Source organism: Protopterus annectens, chromosome 1.part2 (genome assembly GCF_019279795.1).
Source record: "Protopterus annectens isolate FY-2018-M chromosome 1.part2, PAN1.0, whole genome shotgun sequence".
NCBI lineage: Eukaryota > Metazoa > Chordata > Ceratodontiformes > Protopteridae > Protopterus > Protopterus annectens.
Window position 1 is genome coordinate 388,289,698 of NC_056727.1, and position 24,269 is coordinate 388,313,966.

General features: G+C 39.7%; 1 protein-coding gene across 1 annotated transcript in view; it reads left to right on the top strand.

The window, feature by feature from the left end:
* The window catches only part of PLCB1 (phospholipase C beta 1), a 4,354,095-nt gene that overhangs the window by 1,969,810 nt on the left and 2,360,016 nt on the right, over positions 1 to 24,269 (top strand). The gene's annotated exons all lie outside the window — the stretch shown is intronic.

Below are 24,269 nucleotides of genomic sequence, written 5' to 3' on the forward strand. Positions count from 1 at the left end.
TTTTTTCTTCTTCACAGTTTCTGGTACTGATGCTGTACCATCACAATTAAGTTGGTTTAAAGTTCCCAAAAAAGATGCAGCTGTCTAGACAGTAACAGAAACTTATTGTGCCTTTTTATGGACCAGTATCTACTTCTGTACAAGTAACTTTGAATGAGTTTACTGACTAGAATACCCCTTTTCTAGACCAAATGAAATACTGGTATGCCGACTGTACTTCTGTGACTTTAATCAGTATTTAATCCTTAAGAAACTACCACAAGGCAGAAGTATAATCTCCTTCATATTGTACAGAATATACTGTGTGTCATGATTGTTTATATTAAAGGCCCTCAACAAGTTAACCATTTATATACTGTGTGAGTTCTACTGTAATTTATTTTCACTGCATAAAGACATTGTACTCTGCATATTTCTATCACTAAGAAATGCTGTTTATATTTCTATGGTTTCTTATTACTGTAAATCGTATTCTGCTGTATAATAATTTTTGTTTAGTTGTTTGCTGTAGTAATTTTTAATTTGTTACTTGAGCTTTTCTCCCTGGGCCTTCACTGAAAATGGGTTATTCTGACCCAGTGGTCTTTCCAGGTCAACAAATGTCAATAAATAAATAATAACTAACTAACTAACTAAATAAATATTTCAACTAAACGTTTTATTTACTAAATTTCCTCTCATTCACTGTGTTTCCATATTTATGTACCAGAGATGTCTCAGTCTTCCGAATTGTCTGCTTTATACACACTGGCTGCTAGAATAGGTTTCAAGTTTCCATCTTAACCTATTGTTTTAAACTGGTAACTGCAAACTGAATGAATGAATACAGAAGGGAACTATTTTAAGTGTTGTATATTCTGAAGCTATCTGCATGATAGAGAATTATTGATTCTGAATTCACTGTACTTATAAAAAGGTAGGCAAGTGCAAAAACATGTTTTTATTTTAAGCATTAAAAATATGATCACCATTTTACTAGTGTTTCTAATAGAAATTCAGAACATGAATTTAATTACAAAATCGGTACTACATTTTTTTCTGTAACAGTTTTCGGGAGGGCAGAGAGCAATGATAATTTATTACTGCAAAGTTTCATATTCAGACAATAATGTACACAACCAATAAAAATATCCTCTGGCTAAATGGTGGTAACATGCATCTCAATTTCCTATCTCTTGCATGCTATGCAACATTTTTTTCTTAGTACATGGAAGAGTAGTAACTATGAGTCTAGACTGAGTTGTCAGATCTCCTTTGGTGTGGGCCAGCTTTCTGCTCAGTAGAGTGCTTTAGAAAGTCAGAGGTTGTGTTAAGCAAACATTAAGTTTTTGATGGATGAACGTTATTTATTTAGTTATTTATTTATTTTTGATCTGGGTACCTCTATTATTAGCCACATTTCTTTACACTGTAATATTGCTTAGATGAAGAAATTGCTGTCAAAATGTCTGGCAGAGCCTTTGCAGACACAAAGTACATGATGTAAGGTGAAATGAAAATTTTATGTCTGGAGTGCTATTCTGGACTAAGGTACATTAGTACTAAAGAAGGATCATACATCCTTTCAGTGGAAAATAAATGTATTCCTGAAAATTCAATACAATGTAGCTAGGAATCCTGTCTGGTTGTTATGTGTCTCTGGGCAGACTCTGAATTTTGTTACTCATCTTTCACCTTTTCTTCTCTAGATCTACGTTTCCTGACAAAAGTATTGAGTTTGCTAAATATCAGCCTCTGTGTTCTGTCATCATTGTCCTTAAATGAAGTTTCAAAGTCTCATCACTCTCACTAAAACAAGTTTCAGTGTCCAATACTCCTCTGTCGATATGATGAAACCAGTATTATCTGATTATTCTGTGGAGAGGCAAGATACTGAATCTATGGTATCTGACTGGATAGACACTGAGTTGCTTGTTGCGTTTGCTGTAAATTAACTAGCTGAAATTGTGGTGTCATTAAGATCTTTAGGATTCGTACTCTCCTTTTGATTCTCAGTCATAGTGTGAAGTTTCTTGTCATTAAAATGCATAAAATCCAACCGAGACATTCACTTAGATCAATGCCAAGTTCTATCTTTCATTCATCACATACCTAAACTAGTTAAAAATAAATTAAAAGTTTCCTTCCAGAAATTGCAAATTCAGTCTGGTGTTCTAATGAGAAACTATTAGATACACACTTTTATTCTCAAAAGTCTGCTCTTAAGAGATTGATGCATTTTACTTAATTTCTCAGTTCTGTGCAGCCTGCGAAGCTTTTCTTCTAATTATTGTTGTCCATTTTGCCCTAGTCAGAAACTCCTATATATTTGTTTTGTTGTTGACTTCTCTTCCTTTTCCCATTTCGGAGGCACACGGAGCTAAGTTACTGAACTGCATGCCAGTGAAATGCATCTCCTAGCTGTAGAGCGCACACTAATTGCAAAAGAGACAGCTGTATTTCTGAAGTGACATTTTCCCAGTGGCTGATTCTGAGCAGTTACAGTTTATATGTAAATGTGACTGGTGATATATAGTCAAGACATAAAAGACAAGAACGGTATTAACAGACGTCATTAAAATCAGTTGTTTTCCATTGTTTTCCCTTTGGCACTGTTTTTCCTGTTATAACATGTTGTCCTATTATATGACACACAGCTGGACATGATTATTTTAATCTAATAGTTGCTGTTTTTTCAGCGCGAATGAAAAGAATGTTTACAGATGTCTGTCTTCCTTCTGCTAAATGCTGAGGTTTTTCATTATCTGGTAGTCTGAAGTCTATTACTAATTTAGTACATAATGCACACTGCATAGCTGTCAGTTACAGCAGTGATTTGAATGTCAAAGGACTGCAGCGCTGATAAAAAAAAAATCAATATCAAATTCTTAGAGGAGCTCAAACACAAAATACATACAAGGAAAAAAGACAGTAAGAATGTGATTACCAATCTGAGTAAAAGCAGTACTGCAATTATCAATAAATTATTTTTTTTAAACTTCCAAGTTAGCTTTCATTTCACTCAGCCTTCAAATGATTTTTCCAATGAATTTTACAATTAATAGTACTGTGGTATGTCATATATATTTTTTTCTCTTTGCACTGGACAGAATACCTTTTTATCATGCAGGGCATTACAGGCATTATAGTACATATGAACATTGTAGTTTCGTTTTTACAGAACTAAGCCGAAAGAAGTATGGTCAGAATATTAAAAAAGTCATTATTTCCTCTTCTCTTCCTTGCAGTCTGTGTAGTATTAGAAATGATATGCACAATTATGGTCGAGTCACCAGTCATAACCACACAATTAAGTATTCTCCACATGGATGCCAACAAATTCACGTTGAGAGCAAATCTGTGCATCTGTGTTGAGAACACATAATGAAAGGTTACAATTGGAGACCCAAACAACTTCTTTGTAGTGAATGGCACTTTAATATTTTAAGAGGCACTGTCCAAAAATATGAGACAAAAATCAGGACATTCTATGAAAATCTGAACAGTTTACAGCAAGATGCTTGAAACACAAAGGTCTTATAGCAAAAATATGGTATAATAGCACAACTTTCAAGTTATAAAAACTCTTTCTCAATGTATAAAATCAATCACTATGACAAAATGCACTGAGAAAGAGTTTTTACAACTTGAAAGCTTTGCTATTAAACTATATTTTTTGCTATAAGATCTTCAGATTTCAAGCGTCTTGTTATGGCTTTTCGATTTGTTGTTTTTTGGAATCTATTTAGCTACTTGGATAAGCTGTCATTGTTTAAAATCTGTACAATTGAGAGGTATGAATATGCAAGCAGAATGTTTCATGACATTTGATAATTGAAGGAATAAATGCAGTGAACTGATGTTACTCTGAACAAATTATAGGTGTTGGGTATAATCTAAAATTAAAAAGAAAGGTAATGCTTGATATTTCTGTTCAGATTCCCTTTTGGACATTCACCTTATTGATACCTTTTAAGACCAGTGATGGAAATACAGCTAATGATGTGTTTCAGTGGTACTACTGGTTTTGCACACACACACACACACACACACACACACACACACACACACACACACACACACACACACACACACACACACACACACACGACAAATTGTTTTACCAGCTAAACACTTAGCAATTACTGGAAATACTTGGCATCTAGTGCAAGACCCGATATTGACAGCACTTAGAAAGTTACTTAACGTCGGGTGTCTCACTTGACTAGTACTTAACTTAGATGTCTTATTGAAGATCACACAGTGGGCAGATGAAGACTGAGGGAATCGATCACTTCCAATAATCATAGACAGAGTATGATGAGAGAGGAAGAAGTATCCACCCTAGAAGAAGTAAGAACAGCACTAAGGAAGATGAAGTCAGGGAAAGCAGTATGCTCAGATGAGGCTTTGCAGATATGATCAAGATGGTGGGTGAGTAATGAGAGAAATGGCTCCAGAGGGTACTCGTTGCAGCATTGAGATAAAGGTGCATGCTAGATGAAAGGATAATAAGAATTTTAGTGCCAGGGTGTAAGAATAAAGAAGACATACACAACTGTGGACAGTACAGTGGCATCAAACTCCTGTCACACTGCATGAAAGTTCTGTGGACAGTGAATGGAGTTGAATAGTTCAGATTCAGATTGGGGTGCAGCACAACTGAACCAATGTTTGCAGTAAGACAGGTAGTGGAGAAGAAGCTGCAGAAGAAGAAAGATTCCAAATGGGCATTCCTTGACATAGAAAAAGATTATGGCAAGGTCCTATAAATGGTTGATATGGAGAATCCTACAATGGATCAAAGTCCCAGAAACATTGACAGAATTAGTGCAGGGTATGGGCAAGGACCCAATGACTCAGATACAAATAGGGTTCCCAGTGGGAGTGGGGGTACATCAGGGGTCATCTCTGAGCCCACTGCTGTTCAAACTGGTGATGGACTACATTACAAACATTTCAGAGAGGACAAAGCTGCTGTATGCAGACAATGTAGCATTACAGGCAGACTCTGAACAGGAACTTCAACAAATGATAGGGGAATGGAATGAAAAACTGAAGGCACATGGGAAGAAATAGAGTACAGACAAGACATATGGCAGCCCGATGGCATAGAATGTCAGGGATACTGTGTAACAGAAGAATGCCAAAGAAGCTGAAACGTAAGGTGTTCAAAACTTCTGTGTAGTACAGATACCTGGACAATGAAGGCAGAACAGGTAAGAAAGCTAGAGATAATGGAGGTGAACTGCTTGAGATTGGTGGTAGGATGCACACTGTGGGACAGGTGAAGAAATGATGATGTCAGTGCAGAAGCCAAATGTCGCTCCAATTTGCAAAGTGGGTAATTTAGAAAGATTATGGGAGTTTAGGCACATGTAAAAAAGTAGAAGTTAATTTAATGTAGACAATTTGGAAGAGACAGGAGGAAGCCAAGAACAAGTGAGGATGTCCGGCAAAGAGATGGATGGATTACACAAGAGAAGACATCTGATGAAGAAATTTAGGAGAGTGGCATTGAATAGAGTGAGGTGACAACAGCTGACGTGACACCTTAACCTTGTGTATAAAATGTGTAAAAGAGAGTTGTGGCTGCTGCTGATGATGGTCAAGCTCTCTGACTACCTTTTTATTCAGTAAAGAAGTGTTATTTATTAATATTACTGTTTTTTGTTGCTTTGCAGCTGACTATCAGCTGTCATCAGGACCCCTTCTCATTCCATGGATCATCCAGGCACTTCTGTCCCATACCTGACTTACTACAACCCACACTTTAGGATGGTAGGGAGACTGAGGCTTACTGATGTAATATTGTTGCTAATGGGAATGTTTTCCATTATGCTGTAACTTCCTGGGGATCTGCTCATGCCTGTTATGTCAGTGAGTGGGCATGCAGTGAAGACATGTTGGGATATCATTCCTTCTCTGCAGTATTTCAGTAAAGATGCCTGACTTATTCTCAGTTTACACAATGACCCCTTTTGAGTCCCCAGCCTCTGTCAAGAATTATTTGGAAGGAGTGTCCAGGCATACACCCTCCACCCTAGGGTATGAATTCCCATCCTTCAGCTGCTAATATCTCAGATACCTGATTCACTATCAAACCAAGGTCACCATGGACCTGATTCGCTATCAAACCAAGGTCACCATGGACCTGATTCACTATCAAACCAAGGTCACCATGGACCTGATTCACTATCAAACCAAGGTCACCATGGACCTGATTCACTATCAAACCAAGGTCACCATGGACCTGATTCACTATCAAACCAAGGTCACCATGGTCCTGATTCACTATCAAACCAAAGTCATCATGGACCTGATTCACTGTTAAAGCAAGTTCACCATGGCACTGGCTAGACGAATATTATGTATTGGTTCATAGGTATATACTTGGCTAATGACCACTATGGCTTTTATAAGCTTAGTGGCACAACCTAACCCAACTGAGTCTCCATGTAAAATGGACATTTGTTTGGAGAAGAATGTCAGCTTAGGGGTTGCTAAAGGTTGAGTGGGGGTATGTTAGTTAAGGAATATTTACTGTCAGCCTCTGTCAGAAATATGGGGGCCAGACCAGGTTGAATTTTTGATTTCCCATCCAATGTTCAAAGTTTCATTTGAAAAGGGTTCAGGACGGACTCTACTTCAGATGGATGGGGAGCCTAATCAAGAGTGTGGGGACACTTGGAGACACATATCTGTTCACCAGCATGTTCTCTTTATGTTGCAAACAAAGTTTAAACCTTTGGATCTAGTGTTTCTTGTGCTCTTCATTTTGTGCATGTCCAAAAGGTCCATCAGGATTAGATTTGAGGATGCCTTACATGCCAGACATTGATCGCCTCTCAGTAGCCTGTAGGAGACGGAGTACAAAGATAGGGTTTTAAGGCAATCTGCTTAGGACAATGTGTTAATACCTTGGATTTTCTTGGTGAGGAACCTCTATGGGTATTCCAACTATTGCACTTGCTTGGTCAGGTACTTACCAAAGGGGGTATTGTACTCAATGATGTGTCTGATAGGGGCCATGTAAAGTGCTACTATAACTTTCTTGGACCTTGAGACAATATCCTTACTTATAAGTTGGGCAACATAGAATTATTATATCATTACCTTGGCTACATGGGGTTTATATTATGTTATCAGACTTTAAAAGTTCAAACGTCATATGGTCAACACCATATGATCAAACATTTAAAAGTTTGAACATGTCAATGGAGATCTCCCTAGAGTGTGGACTGGGAAGATTTCCCTTTCCTGCACTGTAGTGCAATCTCAGAGCTGATATATTTAAAGAGCTGGCGGTGTGGGGTGAAGGGGGGCTTGCCCCCCTGCTTAAAACAGTCAGGTAGGTTTTTTCTGTTGTTTATTTATTTTTTTTTTTAGCTTTTTGAACTTTTAAAAGTTCTATCATATGGCTTCAACCATATGACGTTTGAACTTTTAAAAGTACAATAACATAATATGCACCTGGCTACATGTTGGCTGAAGGCTGGATATGTTTAAAAATCCCGAACTACTCGGCCAACTGATAGGGGTGTCTAACAATGGAGTAAATAACCTGAGTGGATTCTTTTCACAAAAGGCACTTTAATGTAGGTTATACTCTATGTTGTAGGAAATTGCTATTTTCTGAAAGAAGCAGTGCTGCACTGTTTTATGTTCAGTTTATGCCCATAATCTGTATGCCAAGTCTTAACTAGAATAAGCTCTTTCTTAAGGGTATGTATCTCTGATGGGTTTGACAGTTTCACCCATTTTATATTCATCTGCTAATTTGGTTAACAAGAGGACTTGGTTAACAGTTTTGCCCCCAGAAAAGAACAAGTGAAGACCATGGAGACTCCACTGTATACCTTAGCGCTATTTGAAAAGGAACCTGACACATGACCTGTGTGGGTTCTGTCTTTCTGACAGCTGGCTATCCATTTATCACATAAGGATCTAGGTTTAAGGCAGAGCGTTTCCTACAATTCTGGTATGAGATGTAGTGTTGAATGCTTTGGCCAGACTAAAATAAGCTGTATGAACATCATGACCATTTTTGACAGCTTACATGACCCTGTCATTGAAGTTAACAAGATTTAACAGGCGTGATCTCCCCTTGATGGGGACAAATTGTTGTAGATCAAGCCTAATGAGATTCTTGATATCATAATTAATGAGACTGGTTGTGATATGCTCTACACCTTTGTAGATCAGACTCATAAGGATGACTGAACTATAATTTACAGGCCACCCTTAAGGAGACACAATATCACAGCAGCGCTCCAGGATTTGAGAACACAGACCATGGATAAGCTTATGTTAAACATTTTAAGCAGAGGCTTGTAAAGACCATGTCTGATGCTGTATGTTGTCAACACCCATGAATAAGCGCTTTTGTTTACTGACAGCACCTTAAGAACACGTTCCTTAGTGATGACAGGAGGTGTAACGGATTATGGGATGAGCAGTACGGACTTTTTGGGGAAGCTAGAGAGGGGCCCTTCTAAGGAAAAGTTCAGGGCGATGCTGATAATTATTTCTTAGTTTTTTAATGTAGCTAAAGAAGCACTTGTAGTCAGTTTTCACTTCAGAAGCTAGTCTCCGTTCAATGACTGCCTTGATGGCCCATACAATGTTCTTCAGCACTTTGGTTATATTTTAATATTATCCTTATTCGGAGGAAAACCAGCCTTGCTGTACAATTAAGGAGGGGGTTTCTCTTGTTATAAAGATAATTATGTCAGTTGAACACCAGTGCAGTTTATTTTTAAATTTTCCATTGTATTTCTCTCTAGCTGGAATATTAGATCTATGCAATTGTTTAAATGGGAAAAAAAAAATCCTTACTGAAGTTGGCTGCTATGGCTTGATTAACAATGGTGGTGTTATGGGCAAAGTTAGAAATTTTATCACATAAATGTATATGACTCAGTTTTGTGAAGCCCTGGCATATGGAGATCTTGGTTATGAGAGGTATGGTGGCTCTGAGTGTAAATGTCATGAGTTTATGGTCCAACTTAACCTGTGAAGGAGAGACAGGTGGCAGTGGAAATATTTGTGAGGACCAGATAAGGTATATTCTGACCTGAAGTGGGATCCCTTACTATTTGATCCAGTAAATTCCTGTTTATCAGATCCAAAGATCTCTGAGCATACCATACATTAATGGATTAGGTACTCCAGTCTATAAGTAGGTGACTGAAGTCCCCTATAGGATTATTGAGCTGCTGCTTATAGAATTTCTCCTAAAACTTTCAAGAATATAATACAATCATCTCATGACATGGAAGGTGTTCTCCATCATGATATAAGTTGAAAGCTTGACTCATCCACAGGAAACTTAATTTCTGGAAGCTCAGTTTCTGGGTCTCTAGATATCAGTATAGATAAGTTGTGGTCCCTGAAAAATACAGAAACACCATTGCAAATGTGCTTCATGTTTCACTGTTGCAGTCATCACATTTGGGTTATCTGCCTCCAGGTAGCCCTCAGCCGGCCTGAATTCCAGAGTCTTCGGATTTCTGCATCGGATGCTGTCACTTCTTCCTTGACGTCAGGTCGTCAGGGGTATAAAACATACAGCCGATGCCATTACATCAGTCTTTCTTGCTGTGCGGTGCCTGAAACAGAAGCAGTTCGCAAGTGCCAGTCATCCGACTCCTGAAATTTTCGTTTTCGAGTTTCAGACCCGAAGTCTTCAAAAAAGCTAAGTACCCCATTGGGAATCCTTTTTCTTGCTCTAACCAATGTCAGTAAAAGTTAACAATTGTCTTACCTGTGGAAAGCAAATACCTCATAGAGATTTTCATTACTGCATCCCCTGTTTAGGCCCAGACCACGATGTCCCTCGTTGTTGGTTTTGTGCCTTGTTCAACACCTAAACTATTCATCATCAGGCTAGTTTTGCAGCTAATTACTTTCATACTCATTCTGTGTACTCTGAAATGGCTTCCTCTAGCCATCCGACTACCGATCTTCCAAAAAAAGTAAGAATAAAGACAGACAGACCGTATAGGTCCAAAACTGCCGACGACCCTTTCGTTAAGCTAGTCACCAGTCCGCCGGTACTCAGTGATGCACTTTCGCAGCCCCTGATACCTGCTACTTCTGATTCACAGGCCTCTACTGAGACTCATTCGGAGTCCAGTATATTGCGAGATGCTTCTTCGACTATGGAACCTGTGGATGTCTCTACCTTGGATGGGTCCGGAGCCGCTGTGCATTCACCGGCTTCTGAGAGTGTATTCAGGCCTATAAACATTCATATTAAACCGACGCCATCATTTTCATCTCGGCCAAAAACTCGCACTACACCTAGAAAACCGACGACCAAACCACAGGCTCAGGCCCATATGCCTAAAAAACAAATACTTAGAATGGCTGAAGACCTTATTACCTTAATTAGGGGAAGCTAGCCTTCCTCCTCTAAGAGACCTAGAAATGATTTTCTTTCTGATTCTTCTGCTCTGGAATCTGATATTTCTGCTCCTTCTGATTACCAGGATTTGTCCTTATCTACTTATGAGCATTCTGATGCAGAGGATTCTATTCCCTCTGCTTCCCCTCCAGAAGAATTTTCATTCGGTGAAACCTTGCACACTCTTAGGAAGCATTTCCGCTGGGAAAGCCAGGATTACTCTGAGTCCAAAAAGAGACTTAGGGAATTATTACTCCTAACTCAACACAGGCCTTTAGCTTTCCCTCCTGTTTTGGACATTGTAGATGATGCTTTCTTGGAATCTAGCCTTACCCCAGACACTTTACCTCTAGCTCCCAGAAAACTTGACAGGTATTACAGAATAGCTGACTCTCACAAGTTCCTCTTCAAGAATTCTTCTGTGGATCCAGAGATTATTTCCCAAGGACCAAAAGGCATTAAGGCTATTGCTGCCAAAAATCCCACCCCTTCTGATTGAGATTCTAGAGCCTTGGACAGATGGGGTAAGAAGGTATACACTTCTGCTATTTTGGCCATCAGGGATTTAAATTGCCAGCTTCATATGTTAAAGTATCAGCAGCATATTATGGGACTACATAGACAGAAAATAATGTTGATTCCTGACTGTGCTGAACACAAAGAATTGCAAGATTTAATGCATTCTGCAGAACAAGTTGGTAAACATACTTTGCAATGTGGTTTTGACACCTTAGAAGCATCTTGCTGGGCTGCTGTCACTGGGTGTGTGCTTAAAAGGCATGCTTGGCTTAAGGAACAAAACTTGCCATATCATGGTAAAGCTAAATTACTGGATGCTTCCTTAACTCATTCACTCCGGAGCAGCTCAGGAAAAGCTGCCTGCTTAATTCCACCATAGGAACAACAGTGCAGCCTGAGCTCATTTTCAGAAAATCCATTTGTAATACCATACAGAAAATAAATGTTCATAACTCTTTAACTATAAGAGCTAGACTAAAAATGTAAACAAGAAAGTTGTTCAGCAGACACTGACCTTTCCAGCAGTGTAAATGCTGATAGTATATATCAAAGTCATTATTAAATATTTGGCAAGGAATGCTGATATTGTGCATATTTCTTACCTTTTTGGAAAAACAAAGCATAATATCTTGGTCAACATACCATGCAGACCCATACAATTTGAATGTAATTTGTTAGTATGAATGTCAGCTTTAAAATGATACCTTAACCATTACAGTGTGATGTTCCTTTCTTGAGATATTCACAGAAATATGATTAATATATTATTTTTCATAACTGATAAACAAAGCATAATATCTCATCATCTGTAACAGACAGAGCCTACATATCAGTGTAGAAGTTGTGCATCTGAATGTCAGCTTCAAAATAATGCATCATTTGTGTGATCACCATGCTCCCTTGCAAGGATATGGGCATAATAATGAAAAGTATTGCAAATGTATAATTTTCATAATCGTACAAGACTAAACAAACTGTGACATCTGTACATGTGTAGAGTGCACAGACACAGTTCTTTTACCATGTTGTAAGGAATAACACTGTCTTCAAAATGAGGCATTACTTGGCACACTGACATGCTCCCTTGCAAAGTTATTTACCAAAATATGAAAAAAAATCATAATTTCCATAACCTAATTTCAAACAAACTTTGATATCTGCACATGTGTCCAACATACAGGCACAATTATTTACCATGTTGGAACCAGCAATACTGTCTTCAAAATGAGGTATTACTTGGCACATTCAGATGCTCCCTGCAAAGTTATTTACCAAAATATGAAAAAAAATCATAATTTCCATAACCTAAGTCCGTAACAAACTTTGATATCTGCATACGAGTACAACATACAGGCACCATTCTTTTCCCATGTTAGAACTATCAATAATGTCTTCACAATGAGGTATTACCTGGCACATTCAGATGCTCCCTTGCAAAGTTATCTGCCCAAAATATGAAAAAAATAATCATAATTTCCATAACCTAAGTCCAAAACAAACTTTGATATCTGCACATGTGTACAACATACAGGCAGAATTCTTTTACCATGTTAGAACTATCAAAACTGTCTTCAAAATGTGGTATTACTTGGCACACTGACATGCTCCCTTGCAAAGTTATTTATCAAAATATGAATGTGAATATTGCTAAGCCCTTCCTGCCATCTAAACTCTATACATGCCTGATAAAAGCAGAATAAAAAAAAATATATTGCAGGATGGTTACTGACATATTAGATTGTACATGCTAGCACTCTCCTGAAACAGTTGTGCTTTCTCAGCATCTTCAACAGCTCCTTACCACAGTTATTTGCCAAACTCAGAAAAATATATTTTACACAACACATTTCATAATAGTTTTTTTACTTACTATACTGGTCCTACTTGGTCATGGGTATTTTACGTTCTTCTCACAAGCTGCCATATACACAGACAGATATGATCACATATAATATATATATATATATATATATATATATATATATATATATATATATATATATATATATATATATATTGGCATTTAACTTTCAACAACTCTTGAACTACAGTCACAAAACTAAACAACTGCTGCTCAACCCACAATGTAGCTCTAACGTCCTCATCATGGAATTGAAAACTGAAGCACTACAGGTATGCAAAAAAGTTAGTACTGAATGTGTTTACTACATAAAAACAGTTCTGCCAGTTTGCTACTACTTCCACTGCATACATCACCTTACTCTTCAAATTGGACTCCAGTAAACCCACTGCCATTCAAAGACTTAGAGTTGCAGATATAGGTATAGCTCACAGTGAGGTTGTACATTCTGTCAGATGTAAATACCATTTTCTTAATTTTAAATAATCAAACACAAAGTGCTTCGGCGCTTTGGCGTAACCGCAAATGCAAGTATTCGGCAGTCATTTATGAAGCCGCAACGATCTACTGGCTTCATAAATGAACTCTTGTGCACTCTGTCAACATCAGTATTTGTTGATTTTTACCTTCTAACAGTTTGTGCCATGGGTATCTATATGTGTATGTCCTAGTTAAGGCAGTTTGAACTATTTAGAAGAAATTAAATATATTCTGCTTGACTCACGAGCATCCCGACTGGCTGCCTAAGGTCAAAATCTTTCTCTGATTGGCTCCCTTTCTCTCTCTTTGCTGACTGGCTGTAATTATTATTTGTGAGTCAATCAGAAAACGAAAAGAGGAGCCAACATGTCGAAACCATTACATCGGAAAATGCCTTCAACGGCAGTTAGGCATGGCATTAAACTGAATTGATACGATAAAAAGTTTTGCAAAAGCATGATTTTTCTAAACAGCATGAAGTCTGAAGCGTTTGTCATTACTTTCAAACTCCAGTCTTTGTCAGTAATGAACTTGAACCCTTCATCTGCCCCTTTATTTATAGTTTTGTTCAGATTTCTTCCCATCAGAGGCAAGCACTAACCCTTTGTCCCCCTTTATTTATAGTTTTATACAGATTTATTGCTGTATAAGTTTGAGAGGTATCCACAAACCCTTCAACCTTCCATTATTTATAGTTTTGTCCAAGTTTCTTCTTGTAAGAGGTGGACTGGTAAGCACAAACCTCTCTGCTGCCAGGCGATCACTCGTTCACTCACCCTTCATTCTCTTGCCACGCACACACACAGTTTCATCTGCTTTCATACATGCATTCAGTCACACATGCAGACAAAAACAAATATACACACACGCACACTTTTTTTCTGTTTTACTTCTTTTTTACACTCATTAAATAGCTTCTTAGTAACTGTAAAATACTAACAAGATTAATCGTTCTCACACTGTCATACACCCATACACTGCCTAGTAGACATACCTTCAAAAATAGATCTCCCTTGCAGCTGTAGTGTGCTTTCATGGTTTTACTCCACTACCGTCTTCTGAGAGTGTGATGTTTGGAAGTAGCTGCAGTCTAGTGAACAAGCACACGGAAATGTTCTGATAAAATAAATAGATGGATCCTGTAGCAATATAGGGAATTTATGCAACTCTCAGAAAAAAGAAAGGGATTTTCTTCTGCAGGACTCCATATTTATTTTAACAGAACAAAGAAAACGTATTTTCTGGGGGTGGAGGTGTTAGGCTCAGATTGTAAGAATCCGATTGGCCGCCAACACTTACTTCACGCAACACATACAGAAATGGCTTGCTGTGATCATTAGTACACAGTGCACAGCAAGCCGATTTTCTCAAAAAAAATCAAATATGAGCATCATATTATTCCACACTGAAAACTAAGCTGAGAATGTAACCGACAAAGTGCAGGTACTTTTTCAGCTTAGTTTTTAAAAGTGGAGCTAAAATATGACTGTATAGTTACTCGCATTTGTGGAAGGCACTCGGGTGTAACTGTATTCAACTCCTAACATCTCAGAGAGCACTCGGAGTTAAGCACTAAGGCGCCATGAGACGATACTCGGAGTTAATGAGTTAAACCAAGACCACCTTTTTGACAACAAAGCAGAAGAAGTCCTCAAAAGGATGGAGGAAAAAGCTAGATCTATGCAAACTGTTAAAATATTTCCTACAAGTACAGCCTCCCAGATTCAGTAGGCATTGGCCTTCAAAGAACTGGTCCTTGCCAGTCCCTTCCAGACCTTCTCAGTTCAAACCAAGTAACAGCAGACTACCTAGACTACAATCTCAGATTACGCACAGATCTAAGCAGTGGAGGGCTCCCACTCCCAAAGCAGGGAGTAGTAAGCCACCCCCCTATGGAAAAATGGCAAAATGACGTAACCTTAAACTTTTCAAGCCCTGCTCTACTACCTGCTCCCTTATGAGGAAAGCTCGCCCTGCATGCAAAAAAACCTGGGAACTCATTACCCAGGACAAATGGGTTTTGAACATAGTTTCTCCAGGATACAAATTCTACTTCCACACACTACCAACCCCAAATGGTTGGCCAAACCTACCCCTAAATCAATGGGCAGAGGCCCAACAGCAGGTTCTCTCTCTTCTCAGTATCAGGGCTCTTCAACCTGTCCCAGCAGAACAAAGGGGACAAGGTTTTTATTCAAGACTTTTTCTGGTACCCAGAAAAGCCAATTCCTGGAGTCCTATCCTGGACCTCTCTATTCCCAACACCTTTCTGGTGTTTCCAAAATTCAAAATGCTAACTCTTCAACTGCTTCTTTCTATGCTAGCCAAGGATGCCTGGCTGGCAACCCTAGACTTAAAGGAAGCTTACCTGCACATCCCAGTAAGAGGATCCTGCAGACAATACCTATGTTTCAGGGTGGGCTCCATGCACTTTCAGTTCTCTGCACTTCCCTTTGTCTAGCTCCAGCCATTGCATTTTGCAGGCAGAGAAATATTCAAATTTACCCATACTTTGATGATTGTCTGATTCAGGCAGAAAGCCAGGGCTTGCTATTACAACACCTGGCATTTATAAAGAAACTTCTAACCTCACTGGGGTACACCATCAATGAAAAGAAATCTCACCTAATACCCTACCAACAGATTGTATTCCTGGGAGCAAGCTTGAACACAGCTTCTCAGATGTCATTCCTCACTCCAGAGAAACAAGTTTATTTGGCAACCTACTTCAAACTATTGGCCATAAAACCCCAGCTATCTGCAAGGAAAATACTGCAAGCTCTGGGGTTCATGGCCTCTTGCATTCTAGTAATTCCATATGCAAGACTGCATATGAGGAAACTCCAATGGTATCTAAAAAGCCTATGGTGTCCACATTCTCAGGACCTGGAAACAATGATTTCTATCATTTCTTGTATAAAGACAAAGTTCCTCTGGTGGGCAGAGGCCTGCTACCACAACAAAGGACTCCCATTCACTTTACCCCCTGCTGCCCAAACCCTAAAAACAGACGCATCACTATGCATGGGGGACTCACATGGCAGGGCAGTGCATTCAGGGCAAATGGAACCCGAGATAGCTGCACCTGCATATCAATCAAAAATAAATGTTAGCTGTACAGAATGCTCTGACAGCCTTCAAAGACTGTATTCTTCCAGAACAACTATTGGTAAAGTCAGACACCACCACAGTTATGTGGTACATAAACAAGCAGGGGGGAACCCACTCATACCCTCTCTGCAGACTAGCCATGGCTCTGTGGGACACAGCCTTGAGCTACCAAGTGCACCTATAAGCACAATTCCTGCCAGGCAAGCTAAATTCACTGGCAGATGACTTAAACAGAACTCTCATGGACCCACGCGAATGGAAACTAGAACCCAAAATATTCAACCTCTTGAGGAACAAATGGGGGACTCCAGAGGTAGACCTGTTTGCCTCCCCTCGGAACTACCAATTGAACAAATTCTGCACATGAACTCCCCACAGTCAAGCTTGGAAAGTGGATGCCCTGTACTTTACCTGGGAAAGCCTCTCAGTTTATGCCCTTCCCCCTCTGCCTCTCCTCTTGAAGGTTCTACTAAAGATCAAACAGGACAAGCCAAGGACAATACTGATTGCACCAGACTGGCCACGCCACAACTGGTACCCCCTCTTGCACAATATGACACTGCTACAACCATGGCACCTGCCTCATACCCCTTCCCTGCTGTCCCAGCAGGCGGGCCAGATTCTGCACTCTCAGCTTCAAACTCTGAGCCTTGCAGCCTGGCTAATTCCTTGAGCGCTCCCCTAGCATCCCTCAGTAAGCAGGTACTGGATGTCATTCTGGAGTCAAGGAGGCCTACTACTAGAAAATCCTATGCTGAAAAGTGGAAAAGATACTGTTCCTGGAGCCAGGCTCAGGGGATGGGCACAACGGTGCCCAGCTTACCTCATATTCTACAGTACTTAACAGAAATGCTCCACAAGGGCCTATCCTTCTCATCAATTAAAATTCATGCCTCTACTATTTCAGCACATTATAATACTGAGCCACCCCTCTTCTCTCACCTCTTGCTAAAGCAATTCCTTAGAGGGGCCAAAAATTTAAGATCCCCCCCCCCAGGAGAGCTCCTACTCCAGCCTGGGACCTTAACTTTGTATTGGAAAAGCTCACTCTTCCCCCATTTGAACCAGCTGCTACTGCAGAGTTGAAATTCCTTTCTTGGAAAACAGCCTTCCTTCTAGCCATCACTTCAGCAAGAAGAGTGTCTGAATTACAGGCCCTCTTGGCAGTGGAACCCTTCATTATCTTCCATGCAGACAAGGTTTCCCCTCAGGACTAAGCCTTCCTTTATGCCCAAGGTGGTGTCTCCTGTGGCCCTCAATCAGTCCATTCATTTGCCTACTTTTTCCCTTATCCACAAAACAAAGGGGAATGAATACTGCACTCTCTGGACGTGCATAGACAACTTAAATTCTATTTTAACAGGACTAAGCCTATCAGAAAATCTGAACAGCTGCTAGTTAGCTTTGCTGCAGGGGCACAGGGGAAGGCCATTTCAAAGCAAACCATTTTCAAATGGATAGCCCATTGGATTCATTTCTGCTACAAGCACCATAGAAAACCTACCCCACAGGGGATAAGATCACATTCCACCAGGGCTGCATCTACCTCTGCGGCATTTCTCAGAGGGGTCCCTACCAGGGACATCCTAGAAGCTGCTACCTGGAGCTCTGTACATACATTCAAAAAGCATTACCACTTGCCTATCTTTTCTAAATCCAGAGCTGGATTTGCCATTGCAGTCTTGCAAGGATTAATAGCTGGCCCTAATGCTCTTTAACTTCCTCCTCCCATGCTTAGCTTTGAGAATCAACCCAAACAGTGAAACACGAAGAACATAGTACAGTTGTGTACACTTACCATAAATGTAGATGTTCGAGTGTATTCACTGTTGCAGTCCTGGTTACCCTCCCTCCAGCCCCCCTGACTTCTCTTGGCTCTACCTCTCCTTCTTGTTGGTATATTTATTTTTTCTTGTGTATTTGCTTTTTGATGGGGGTTTTACCATACCATTTAATTGCATCCTATTGTGGGTGCACTAGACATCTGGGGCAAGAAAAGCTGATGTAATGGCGTCGGCTGCATGTTTTATACCCCTGATGCCCTGACGTCATGGAAGAAGTGACAGCATCCGATGCAGAAATCCAAAGACTCTGGTATTCAGACCGGCTGAGGGCTACCTGCAGGCAGATAACCCATATGTGATGACTGCAACAGTGAATACACTCGAACATCTACATTTATTGTAAGTGTACACAATTGTACTTTACAACCAGGCCTGCAAGCATGATAGGTATAAAATGCAGTAAGGAAGAAGCACTTCTTTTACATTTAACCCATGTCTCTGTAAATACACATACATCATCACGTTCCAGAAGGAGGAGCACCTCAAGATTGAACAGTTTATTACTGACACTCCTGACACTGAGAAGAGACACCATGATGTGGTCAAGTTTAGGGTTAGAGGTTGTCATGGTTTCCAAATATATAAGTTTTTATGGTAACAAACTTCTATATATCTATAAAATGTTCAAATGCAGTTTGGCACAAACAAAGTTTTCCTGGACCCACAAGTAAGTGTAGGGAGGGGATGGGGGGTGGGAAAGAGCTAGGCTAGGGATTAAGGGATTGGCTAATCACTAGAGTCATGGCAATGTAGGTAGTGAAGGGGGATTGGAGTAGTTAAGGAAGTAATGTAAGGAAGGGTGGGACTCAGGATGGTTTAAGTGTAGGAAGCTAAAGGAAGTAGTTACAGTTGGCGTGAGTTGGCCCCTCCCATCCTCATTTTTTGGTGGAGGAAAATTTGGTTGGTTGGAGCGGAGAAAAGGGACAGGATTGTCCTCTTCTGTTCCCCTCTATGGATGTGATTTGATTTGGCCAATGGTTTTGTGTGGTGGAAGGTGAGCAGGTACGCTGCTTATTATATCTGGGGGGGTGAGCAGGTACACTGCCCCAGTGGAGGAAGTTTCAGGGCGAGCAGGTACGCTGCCTGAGGTGTAATCGAGCAGGGTGAGTTGTTACGCTGCCCCGAGGATTGTTGTGGCTGAAGGTAATTGATATTGTTTATATGTTTGTAGTTCATGTTATGATAATATATAATAAAGGTCATCAAATGGCTTTGTGTTTTCAGAGTGGTTTGTTCAAAGAGGGGCTGGGACAAGTGTACTTTGAATTCCTTTCTAGAAAGGAATATTATTTGAACAGCAGCTAATTTATTGTTAAGCGGCTGATTTCTGTTAGATATGGAAGAACACATGCAAGACTCAGGCTTGCCAGTGCCATATAGTTTATAAATGAGAGATGTGTGTGTGTATGTGTGTGTGTGTGTGTGTGTGTGTGTGTGTGTGTGTGTGTGTGTGTGTGTGTGTGTGTGTGTGTGTGTGTGTGTGTGTGTGTGTGTGTGTGTGTGTGTGTGTGTGTGTGGGGGGGGGGTTATGGGATATAAACAATCAGCAGAAGTATGGTGATGAATAGGAAGCTTTTTACATTTTTTATGATTCTTGTGGTTTAGAAATTACTTTAAATCCATCCATCCACAACCCTTTTTCCCAACAGTAACTATCATCTAGAGTATTAATTTCTTTAAGCATTGCAAGTAAAAATAATCATTAAAGAATCTGACACGATATTATACTCTTTATAAATGAACTTGTCTAAAGAAGTTTGTTCCTGCCTCGTTTAATGAGGTTGTCAAACATGAGCCAGGGAGATGCATTATTTTTTGCATGCCATGAACATCGTGGCTTTGACAGTTCAAGTATAAATCATTTAATAAAGTTAAAGTATAATTCAACTGAAATCATATTTTCATCTATATCTATACAGACATTGACAAAATAACTGATTAGTGAGTACCAAATTTTGTTTTGTGTGAGCGCAATGTCAGTTTCAGTGAACACAATGTTGATAAACAACAAGTCACCAAGACTTCACCTGATTAATAAGTCTTCCAAAGATAGGGAACACACCTACATAGATGACTGCCCCCTGTACTACTATAGATAGCCAGTTCTAAATTCCCAACAACATTTGGGTATGAAAAAATCTCTCTTCCAGGAACCCATGTGGAGGATTTGACATTTACTTTGAACTAAATGGTCTAAACTGCCAGTTTGCTGAGAAGCCTATTAAATTATTGGTTTCTTGCTTTGTGAGCTAGAGATCCATGGTCTGGATTACTTATCAACTGCGTGAGCCTTGGAACATTCAGCATTTACCTCTGGCCCTAGGGGATATTTATATGCTTTTGTACTAAGTGGTGGACAGTGTCTCCCATATTGCATCTAAATTCCAACATTTGTTTGTAAAAGTCTCATCACAGTGTTGATTACTGCAATATTATACAAGACTTCCGTTTATACGTAGTCAGCTGTTGCAGGTATACAGCAATAAATTCTGCAGGCTTATAGCATTCTGTTTTGGCAAAAGACTTAAACAAAAAAAAAAAAAACAGTAGAAAAGTTAAGGTCATCTCCGTAGTGAATGGGGATGAAATTTTACTTCAGCCTAGCTTACTGATGTTAGATGAAATTACTCGGATGCCGGAGTAGATAGATTGAGGATGGGGACTTGCACATATACTGTCTCACCCATTCTAGATGAGGATGGGAGGCTGGGTCACTGTACCACTGCCATTTGACAGACACCAAAATATAAAAGAGCTAACAGAAAGCTAGAGAAGGCAGCACGGTAGCTTAATGATAAGATCTTTGACTCATCTCTCCAGAGACAGGGGTTCTTTTCTGACCTGTCACGTAACTTCAATCATTGTCTGTGTTGATAGTTCTATATTCTTTCTCTCTCTCTCTCTATGAATGGACATTCCATCTTCCACCTACATCCTAAAAACACGTGCTGGTCAATTCAGTTCTTTAACGAGGCCCTGCTCTTTTGCATCTACAGATATCCTGGGACTGTAACTCACTAAGTTTGCAGGTGCCTCCACACTGATTGCAGTTGGTTAAATTCTGTTAATATACTCATGTGGATCCTGAACCAGAATAATGTTTGGCGAGTGCCAGTCATGGGCTCATCTTAAATGGAAAAAATGTGACGTAATAACCTTATGGAAAGACATCAACACCCCCTTTAATACATTATTGGCAACCCTCACAAAACAGATACAGTTATCTTGGGTACCAATGTTCATAACAAACTTTCTTTCAGTCACTAAGGCTTGGTTGTTATTAAGAATTTCTTCAAACTTGTTTACCAAATCAGGAGGAGTATCTCATCCTAGGCCTTGGCTGTCTTGGTCCTTCTATCGTCTACTCTTGTTAGACCTAACCTTAAATGTAATGGCTCTTTTGGATTGAACCTTGTAAAGCACCTTGACCAACTTTAAAGACCCCAAATGTTTCTGATCAAGAAGATTGTGGATTATGTAATCTAAGCTGCCTCCTAAACCTGTTAAACTATGAAGGCTAAAAGGAAGGGCCTTGAATAAAAATCACAATTTTAATGAATAAAGCAAAAATTGAGCACTTTCGTTCACATTACTTCATGAACTTCATCACATCCATTGAAATTCACAAACTAACGTGGATGAAAGCTGTAATCTTATTTGTTATTCATCAAAATTATAATTTTTATTTGTGGATATTCCTTTTAGCCTTCATAGATTAACTGTGTTCACAGTTGTGGAGTATCCGAGTTTCTTTGCTTTACCTCATAAATCTGACAGCTCCACTTTGCCTTTTATAGACTGCTGAGGGCTGGTCTCTGTTTAACGTTTTGAGCGTTGAATGTCAATTCCTTTTTCAACCTTCTCCACTTTCACAGAACCAATGTTCTGTCTGCTATCGATGGTATAGACCTGAAACTCCACCACAACATCAACAACAACTGCTACCATGACAGATTCATAATGCAACATATTCCCTGCACACACACACCACAAAGCCTGTACCTGTCCCTGTTGTCTGCACATCCATCTTATTTCATTTTCCCTTGCCCTGATAAATCACTGATTCTTACATCATTCCTTAGTGACCGATGTTCAAGTTTCACATTTCATATCTTTCGGTAAATGCACTTTAGTAGTATGAGGCTGAATGGTGTACTTAATGTTTCCTGCATCCCTTCCTTGTATGTCATGAATTCTTGCAAGCATTGCATAATGGGAGAGATCCTCAATATATGTTAAAAAAAGAATTATCAGATAGCACGGCAGACTAAAACAGGGTTTTGTACAGCAAAGGTTCAATGTCCAACTGACTTTTATACTTTGATTCATTTTATTTAACTTATTTATTTTTTACACTTTGAGTCTAGTGCATCCCTACTCCATCTCTATACTCCCTTTATTTAAACACATGTATGTTAGGCATGCCAAGCTGAGCATCTCTAGTATTTATTGTCCCCCCTCCCCAATGTTTACCTGCTACTCAGCACGTTAAGAAGAGTAATCCCTGTTGTGTAGTATTCTTCCAACCCCGTGTGCTGCACAATATAGAGTAATTCCTGCCCAACCCTCTGATTTCCATTCTATTTAACTGACACTCAGACATGCATTCTATAGTTATCTCAGGTGGCTACTGTTTCCCCAACCCCCAGATCCCTGTTCTGTTTATGTGCCACTCAGACATGCATATAGAGTGTTTTCATGGTGACTAGTGTCTTCCCCATCCAATTTCACAGGCTATGCTCATCAGTCTAGGGGTGTGTGGAAGTATGACAGCCAACAAAATCCACCCACCCATACACACATATGCACACTCACGCAAAACATTTCATTCCCCACCTGATCACTGTTGCAGGCACACTCATCCATTTTCCCATGCGGGCACGCATGTATACACACACACACACACACACACACACACACACACACACACACACACACACACACACACACACACACACACACACACACACACACACACACACACACACACACACACACACACACACACACACACACACACACACACACACACATGCTCGTGTGCACACACTAACACCTACCTAACTTAAATCCTGTCACTAACTCTCCTAATGCTACCTCCATAGCAGACACACACTCACACATGCAGTCAAATGTGCAGTCCCTCACATACACTTATTCACACACCACCTAAATATAACTTACCACTAAACTTCCCAGCACTTACTTTTACTGACTTGGATGAATATGGCCTTGTTCACTACCACAAGGTTCAAGGAGCATCCATGCTATTCTACAAATTTGAGCAATTATATGAATTGTCTGGTGTGCAAATGCCTGCCAGGAGGCAGTTCCAAGAGGGAGATGACATGTCTAATTGGCATATGTCTCTGTCTCTCAGTATAATTGATTAATATCCAGTATGGCTGCAGAGACAGCTGTGCTGTATGTCTTTATGCAAAAGCACCATGGTAGGGCTGTTTATGAATTTGAAAAGGTTACGTCATGGTGTAGCCATTGTGTACACTTGGAGTAACTTGTATGAATCACTCCCTCTCCCAAAGTTTTATCAAATTTAAGTTTCTTATTATTAAAATATTACATTTCTTCTGCCATGATGGAATTTAACACACCAAAGCTGTTTGAGCTCTTGAAAGCACGTTGCTGGCCTGACTGGAGAGTGAGAGAAATTCACACAATTTCTTTAAGCAGCATAATTAGATGAAGAATCTGGAGAAATACAAATAAACGCGCAGAGAGGCCAAGGCCATTTGTAACACCTTTGCATTTACTGAGGACCCAGGATGTTATATATGAGTCAAAAGTTGACAAGATGAATGAACATTTTGTACCAGACACAGACAGTGTGTTGGAGAGTATTTTCTTAAAGATGTGTACCAGCGAAATTTGAGTTTATGAAAGAGTTTTGAGACAGTTGTATGAATTGGAAGAAAGTGGCTTTGATGGCACCAGAGACAAACAAATAGATGAAATTAACTGGGATGGCTAATGCGGAAGTGTCACAGAAATACAGCTTGAAGTTCACACTGTAAACCAGTCACAAGTGGTGTCCCGCAAGGCTCGGTCC